The sequence below is a fragment of the Suncus etruscus genome, chromosome 11 (genome assembly GCF_024139225.1).
Source record: "Suncus etruscus isolate mSunEtr1 chromosome 11, mSunEtr1.pri.cur, whole genome shotgun sequence".
Taxonomy (NCBI): domain Eukaryota; kingdom Metazoa; phylum Chordata; class Mammalia; order Eulipotyphla; family Soricidae; genus Suncus; species Suncus etruscus.
The window spans coordinates 28,338,191-28,347,174 of NC_064858.1; positions in this window are offsets into that span (position 1 = coordinate 28,338,191).

The window sequence follows — 8,984 nt, forward strand, 5'->3', positions numbered from 1 at the left end:
AATTTTCAGATGTTAAAGTTATTTGTCCATTTCCGAATTCACTTCTGGTTTCAGTGCATCACGATCTGAGATGATTTTTGATACGATTTCTATCCTCTTTATTTTATGGAGGTATATTTTATGGCCCAGCATGTGGTCTATTTTGAAGAATGCCCCCATGTTCAATGGAAAAAGAATGTGTATTCAACTTTTAAGGGATGAATATATCTATATATGAATATATGTATATATGTGGTGAGCTTCATATTGTGAGCTGGTCCTTCCAGCCCTCATCTCTATTGTAAGACCATTATTACAATAATGTCTTTACTTTAAAAAAAAAAAAAAACCATAGATACGTGAGTCTATTCTGTGCGTCTCTCTCTCCCTCTGACTTATTTCACACAGCATAATAGATTCCATGTACATCATGTATAGGAAAATTTCATGACTTCATATCCTGTCAGCTGCATAATATTCCATTGTGTATATGTACCACAGTTTCTTTAGCCATTCATCTGTTCAAGGGTATCTTGGCTGTTTCCAGGGTCTGGCTATTGTAAATAGTGCTGCAATAAATATAGGAGTAAGGAAGGGATTTTTGAATTGTATTTTTGTGTTCCTAGGGTATATTCCTAGGAGTGGTATAGCTGGATCATATGGGAGTTCAATTTCCAGTTTTTTGAGGAATATCCATATTGTTTTCCATAAAGGCTGGACTAGATGGCATTCCCAACAGCAGTTAATGAGAGTTCCTTTCTCTCCACATCCCCACCAGCACAGATTGTTCTTGTTCTTTGTGATGTGTGCCAGTCTCTGTGGTGTGAGATGGTACTTCATTGTTTTGATTTGCATCTACCTGATTAGTGATGTGGAGCATTTTTTCATGTGCCTTCTAGCAATTTGTATTTCTTCTTTATCAAATTGTCTGTCCATTTCTTCTCCCCATTTTTTGATGGAATTAGATGTTTTTTCTTGTTAAGTTCTGTCAGTACCTTGTATATCTTTGATATTAGCCCCTTATCTCATGGGTATTGGATGAATAGTTATGCCTATTCTGTGGGAGGGTTTTGTATCCTAGGCACTATTTCCTTTGAGGTGCAGAAGCTTCTCAGTTTAATATAGTCCCTTCTATTTATCATTAATTCATTTAATAGAATATCCTCCTCATGCCTCTTTATCACTTTATCCCTATTCCCTCTGTCATTGTTTATATCTACTGCATCTTGTGATCAGACTGTTAAATCATCTTCATGTTCTTACATCTCTCAAGACAAGTTCCATTAATCACTACCTTTAAGATTAGTTTTGAATTACATTTATGCTGGTCTTACAATCCCTGTTGCTTTACACTATCATTTGTGATCAAATTGCTTCTTATGTATTCAACTCATGTTCCATTTCACCATCAATACTCTCTTTACTCCATCATCGCATAACTTACAGATATTGTTACAACAGCTTATAGTTTCCACCTCTATTAATTTTTAATATCCTTACTATTTCCCTAAGATTACGACTACCAGTTCAGGATATTGCCACAACTATCAAGTCTGCCTTAGTTTCCACAGACTTGAGAACACTGTATCTGATCCAACCCTGTAATAAAATATTTTCTCTGAGCAGACTATTTGTAAATAGTCATTTCAAAATTTTGATTCTAAAAGTACATGAAGGGCCCAGAGAGATAGCACAGCGGCGTTTGCCTTGCAAGCAGCTGATCCAGGACCAAAGGTGGTTGGTTCGAATCCCAGTGTCCCATATGGTCCCCCCGTGCCTGCCGGGAGCTGTTTCTGAGCAGACAGCCAGGAGTAACCCCTGAGCACCGCTGGGTGTGGCCCAAAAACCAAAATAAATAAATAAATAAATAAATAAATAAATAAAAGTACATGAATTTAGATTTAGCTTATCTATAGTCTCAATTTTTTACCTGTTGCATTAAATAATTAACGATGGTGCTGGATGGAGAAGGATGGATGGAGGGATCTTTCTCTGCCATCCCAGGCCACGTGGCTCCGCAATCCCCATTCAGCTGGCGGGTCCCAGGTTTTGGTGAACGGTGGAATCAGACTCATCCAGAGACAGGCATCAGGAATCATCAACTTTATTCATGCCCTATTCACCACATGTGTCGCCTATATCATAACCTTTTAAGCATTTGCTATTCTTAGCTAGCCCTGCATCTTAACTCCTTTCAGCCATCTTCCATTTGACCTCCATGCTGGCCAAAGACCAAAAGGCGCAAAAGGGCAAAAAGGGCCTAATCCCCTGGGTCAAAGGCCTTATATAACCTTTCAAGACCACTCCCCGGAATGGGAGGGTCTCAGGTAGGTACACCTAAATTCAGGGTGGAGTTACATTTACCCACTTATTTTTATGGATCTTGCTACTTTCACATGATTCAATAGATATATAGAGTTCCACATATATAATGATAGATATTTGTTGATTGTGAAATAGTCACTATAGTAAAGCTAGTTAATATCTATTGCCACACATACTTACAGTTGTTTTCTCATGATGAGAACTTTTAAGATCCACTCTCTTAGTAACTTTCAAATATACAATGCAGTATTATGTGGTCATCATATTGTATATTATATCCAAAACAATTAATTTTGTGTCATTGTTCTTTGAATTTGTATCGTCATTCAATTTTTATTATTTTATAGAGGAAGACATTTCATATTTGTGTTCTAATAGTGCCTGAAGCCCTTTAGGTTGTCAATAAATATTTGTTGGTCCACAAAATGGAGAATAATGGCATTTTACAAAGAAAATTTCAAAACACTAATTAAAATTTCTTAACTTTTCTTGTAGTAAACTGTTTAGGCCCAAAGTTCTTTCCAGATTGGGAATAAATGCAGTGGTATCTCTTAAAAGTTATGTTCTCTAGTTCAGAGAGCTAGGACAGGAATTAAGGTTTTGCAAATAGCTGAGCCTTTTCCATCTCCAACATTTCATGTGATATAGTCTGGAGGTCTCCTGAATAATTCTCAGCACCACAGAACCTGAGCAGAACTGTATCCCTGGGATTTTTCACTGAATCACTGGCTCAGTTAAACCAGAGTTAAAAAGTGCCCATCTTCCAAAAAATGTGTTTTTCACTTCTCTCTTCCCACTACCATTGTGTAATCTAGCAAATGCAAAGGAGATCATAAAAATAAAATAAAAGGGGTCTTGCACTGCAGATTAAAGTAAGGACATCCTGTAGGCAGCAAGGTTCCAAGTCCTCAGGCCCAGAACTATAATTCAGAGACAATTTTTTAGATTGATTTTGTCTTATTTTCTGGGGAAGTAGCAGAATTAAAATTGTGTTGTCATTTGTGCTATAAAAGAACCAAGTTTGAAAGAAGAAGAACCAAGTTAACTGCACAGCAGGACTAATATCCCTCAAACCCTTCATCTGTATCTTGCTGTCCCTTCTAATCCACTTCTACACCCCTTAGGTTTTAAGTCAGATTACATTTTTTTCTGAAATTTCACCAAGCGTTTTAGGTATCCCTAGACCACCATTCTTTATGAAAAGCTGTGGCCGCCATTCAACTGTATAGATAGGAGAGGAAGGTGATACAGAGTGAACAATCAATTCCTTCCACTCTTAATACATGGAGAACCATGAGTCGATGCTTTTAACCACTAAACTAGAGAGATTGGCAGGGTACTAGAATGGGGCATCACCTACACTCCTCTGAAGTTATAGCTCAATGAAGCTTTTTCCCTTTAGAAAGGATATTCAAAATTTTATATGTAGATTTGGGATGTTGTATGACATGCAATCATTAACCAGAAGAATGGATTACTTGCCCTATCTATAAAGCCATTCATTAAGGTCAAAATTTTATTTCTTGTTGAGTTCCTCATTCAGACTTCTATCACCTTCTTCACACTGGAATCCCTGTCTGACAAATAGTGATAGCTTCATAAACTATATTTTTTTCCTTAAATTAATTTGCCCCTATATGTATAAAAGCAGCCGTTTTTGCTAACACTTCCAGTAGTAGCACATATATTAATGCATATATGTCAAGTATATGTATCAAATCTTTTCTATTTTTTTATTTAATCACCATGATTACATGCATGATTCTAGTTGGGTTTCAGTCATAAAAAGAACACCCCCCCTTCCTCAGTGCAACATTCCCACCACCAATGCCCTCCATTTTCATCCTTCCCTATTCATTGCCTGTATTTGAGAAAGGCATTCTACTTCTCTTATTTATTAACAAATCTTTAAACTCATTATTCAAATATTAATATTATTTTGGGGGGGTCACACCCAGCAGTGCCCAGGGGTTAATCCCAGCTCTGTGCTCAAAAATTGTTCCTGGCAAGCACGGGGACCATATAGGATGCCAGGATTCGAACCACCTTCCATCCTGGATCAGCTGCTTGCAAGGCAAATGCCCTACCGTTGTGCCCCCTTAATATTATTAATATTATTATTATTTTAATATTAATATTATTTTTAATTTAAAATTATGGGCATTGCTTTTCAATCAATCTTACAATTTTTATTCATATAAACCAATAGGTTCAACCTAGATTCACAGCATTTTTTTAAGAAGTGGAGTAACCACAATATGCTGTGAACAGAAAATAAGGCTCAAGTCCCCAATTAGAAAATGTTTTCATTAGTCTCAAAAATCTATTAATTCTGTACAGAAAATTCTGACCATAAATAATACTTATCCTGGCATATTTTATGTTAAATAAAGATGATGAAACTTTAATTTAACGGAGAACTTAGAGTATGTTCCTAAATTGCTATGTGAGCTTTCCCTGTGAATTCCATTTAAAGTTCTCCCAAGAATCTTGAGTTTTTATTCACAGGAATCTGTTATTTCACTCGATCACACAGTTGTTAGGTACAGAATTCAGAAGTCAGTCTGACTTTGTGAGTACTTGGCCTTCTACTTGCTCTCTACATGACCTTAGGCGAAATGTAACTTCTTTGTGATTCCATTGTCCCCTTTCAAAAAAAAAAAAAGCATTTTACTTTATTGAACACCATGGTTTACAAAGTTGTTTATAAGATGGTTGATTCATTGGAAAAAAAATTAACAATAATAATAAAGATGGTTGTTTCAATGTTCCAGCACAATCCCAAATCAGTGTGACATTTCTTCTACCTTTATCTCCATTTTCCAGTCCAAGCATTCCCCCTTGACAAGGACAGAATAATTTATTTTATATTGCTTGTTATAACTAAATAGTCATGGGTTTATTAGGAAAAAAAACTTTGCACACCAAATTCTTTTTTTGTTCTGGAGGCTAGTTCTGGCCGGCCAGCATGGGATGTGGGGAAACCCCAGGCCGAGGCCCTCTCCCTAGCTTGGGGAATGCTGGGAAGGCAGGGAGGCTCCCAGCCATCTCCTTGCTTCCTTCTGGACTCCAGGGGCATGCCTGGGTGCTGGCCCAGGCAGCCAGAAAGGTGGGTTCTGGGGGGGACTCTAGAAGGGACCCCAGGACTATCTCCCGCTCCCGCCCAGCACATGAGGGGAAGAGATTAGGGAGAAGGAGGGCGAATTTCTAGCTTCCGGTTCTACACCAAATCCTTTTTTGTTCTGGAGGCTAGCTCTGGCTGGCCAGCATGGGGTGTGGGGAGACCCCAGACCGAAGGCCCTCTCCCAGGCTTGGAGGGTGCTGGGAGGCCAGGGGGGGGCTCCCAGCCATCTTCCTTCTTCCTCCCGGACTCAAGGGACATGCCTGCATGCTGGCCCAGGCAGCCAGAAAGATGGGTTCCATGGAGAATTCTAAAGAGGGTTGGGCTGGGGCAATCACCAGCAACTTTCTTTCTCAGTGGTCTCCATTTTCAAAACTGTGCAGGGAATTAATAGGATTTTTTATGATTAATGTATGTTTTGCAGATGCAGAATGTCCATATTATATTCTGCCGTTGCCTCCTCCCTACAAGCTCATATACAGTTCTTCACGCTCTCACCCCCATTATAACCCCACATTAACCTTTTTTACCTTCAGTTCTTGGTAACTCAAGAAGCAGATAATTATCCCCTCACAAAGCCAACTGCCAAACCACACCCTAAGTGATATGATAGACTCTCAGCCTAAGAAGATCCCAATACTCTCTTGCAATTGATCTACTTTCAGAGGCCTCCTTCCCTCCTTCTTCCTTCATTGTGGACTATTGCTTGCTAAGAGACTCCGTTTCCGAGAAGTCATGCTCACGCACTTTTCCTGATATGTGTCCATCTCCAGCCAGTTATCGACTGCAAGAGCCAAATCACAGACCAAAGTGATGCACCGGATTTAACACCCCCCAACTATTTCAGAGAATACAAGGGATACGTGTATATATATATATATATATATATATATATATTATATATATATATATATATATATATATATATATATACGTATTCCTTGTATTGAGATCTGTGTATCCATGAATTTTGTTGACTTGAATCACATTCTTCCAAAAATAATGTATCTGAGGAACTAACTACCGTATTTGCCGGCATATAAGACGACTGGGCGTATAATACAACCCCCTAATTTTGCAGTTAAAACATAGGTTTAGGCCTATATTCGCTGTATCAGACAAAATGTTCCTGTGCTGCATGTGCTGCATGTGTTCCTGTGCTCATGTACCACAGTGAGCCAATCACAACAAGCAAAGGTTCAAAGGTTCTACTGTAATAGACTTCCTCTCTGACTCTGGCCAATCTGAGCAGGCTTTTTACAGTGTAGATTTGGGTCCAGAACATTGTCTAATTTGCATGCATCAAAAGCCGGCTTGGATTGGCTGAGTTAGAGAGGCGGTTCGCGCAGCCTGGCAGTTATTGGTGCAGGATCGAGTTGGAAAATTCGTTTTGTGGAAATATTCAGACAATTTTCGTTAATTTTCGTTTAGCGGCATATTGAAACATTTTTCGGGATATACTCGGTGTATAAGACGACCCCGATTTTCGGTTGACTTTTGTTTTAAAAGTCGTCTTATACGCCGGAAAATATGGTAATGGGTTTACATGGCAGTGTGGGACATGGATGTGGCTAGACATATTAATGTTTTAAAAACTAGAACAATTCATAGCATTCAAAAATGGCTGTTATCACTGTTACTGCAATTATTAAATAACAAGCAACTGTGTTTTCTCAACAACATATTTAATATTGTTGCTACATATCTTTCTATAGTCATAGATAATGATGCATTATACAATCATTCACTATTTGGGCTCTACTACCCTTCTGCTGTCTTGGCAATGAACCATGAGCCTTGCACCAATTGGAAGGAGAGAGTAGAAGGAAAGTATGACAGAATGCAGATAAGTTGGTATGAAAAGAACACAAGCACTAAAAAAAAAAAAAAAAAAAAAAAAAAAAAAAAAAAACCACTAACAGAGTAAAAAAGGCGATGTTTGTGCTAGTTTTGACTACAAAAAAGTATTTTTTGCTCTGTTTTTGGGTCACATACAGGAGTGCTTAGGGGTTATTCCTGGCTCTATGCTCAGAAATTGCTCCTGACAGGCTTGGGGGACCATATGGGATGCCAGGATTCAAACCACCATCCTTCTGCATACAAGGCAAATGCCCTACCTCCATGCTATCTCTCCGGCCCTGCAAAGAAGTATTTTTCACTCATCAAATACTGATTGAATAGTTTGCTGAGTTCTCTCTTCTCCTCCTAGTTCCCACCCCCCCATGTTTGGGTAATGTACTTCTCTTATGCTTTAAGAGCACAGCTTCTCTAACTTATTAGGCCTACCATTACCTCTTAAGGAAAAACAAAACAAAATTTAAATAAATAAATAAATAAAACCTCAGTGCCCCTCTGAATAATAAACCTTCACTGAGTAAACAAACAGAAAGTGTCCCCAGTTGGGGCCGAGCGATGGCGCAAGCAGTAAGGCGTCGGCCTTGCCCCTGCTAGCCTAGGACAAACTGCAATTCGATCCTCTGGCATCCTATATGGTCCCTCAAGCCAGGAGCAATTTCTGAGCACATAGCCAGGAGTAACTCCTGACCATCACCGGATATGGCCCAAAAACAACAACAAAAAAAGAAAGTGTCCCCAGTTGAACTCAAGTCTATACTGCCCCCATCATTCCAGCATGCTCTCCAGACCAGGATGTCACCCAGTTTGAGAAAGACTGAAGATGTTTTCCATTTTCTAATTTAGAAGATATTTATTAAGTGCATCATTAAGAATTTTGCTTCTCTCTCAGCAAAAGAATTGACATTATTCGAAACACTCTAGGCAGTTAGGAAAGAAAGCTGCCAGAGTTCATCCACTTAACAGAGGCTTTGTTTCATTTTTTTAAGTAAGCAAGAGCAATAATCATTTAATTACTTAACATTTGTCAAAAATTGCTGATTAGCTTCCCAGAGAGTCCAACTACTTTGATGAATGACAGCAAAGCAAGCAGAAAACCAACACATCTGTGTGCATGAAAATTGCTTATCCGGTGTTGTCCCCGGTGTCGTCTTTTCAGCTGGTTCTCAGCACTGGAATGAAAGTTTAAAAAGACAGAACTAAAAACCAACAACAAGGACAATCAAATTGAAAAATCTCTTCAAAACAAAGTATCAGAAGCTGTGGTACACTGCCAAAGAGTTGCTAAGAGGAAAATTTAAAGCAAGCACTCATCAGGAAGTAAGGGCCTACATAAATAATTTACTTACATAGCTTATAAAATTAGAAAGTGATCGACAAAATGAACCAAAAACAGGTAGACAAAGAAGGAAATAAAGATTAGAACAGAAATTAATGAATTGAAAATCAATCTGAAAGATCAATGAAAGCAAGAGTTGCTTCTTTGAAAAAAATAAAGATCAGGGGCTGGAAAGATAGAATGGAGGTAAGGAGTTTGCCTTTCATGCAGGAGGTCATCGGTTCAAATCCCGGCGTCCCATATGGTCTCCCGTGCCTGCCAGGAGCAATTTCTGAGCATGGAGCCAGGAATAACCCCTGAGCACTGCCGGGTGTGGCCCAAAAACCACACACACACACACACACACACACACACACACACACAGAC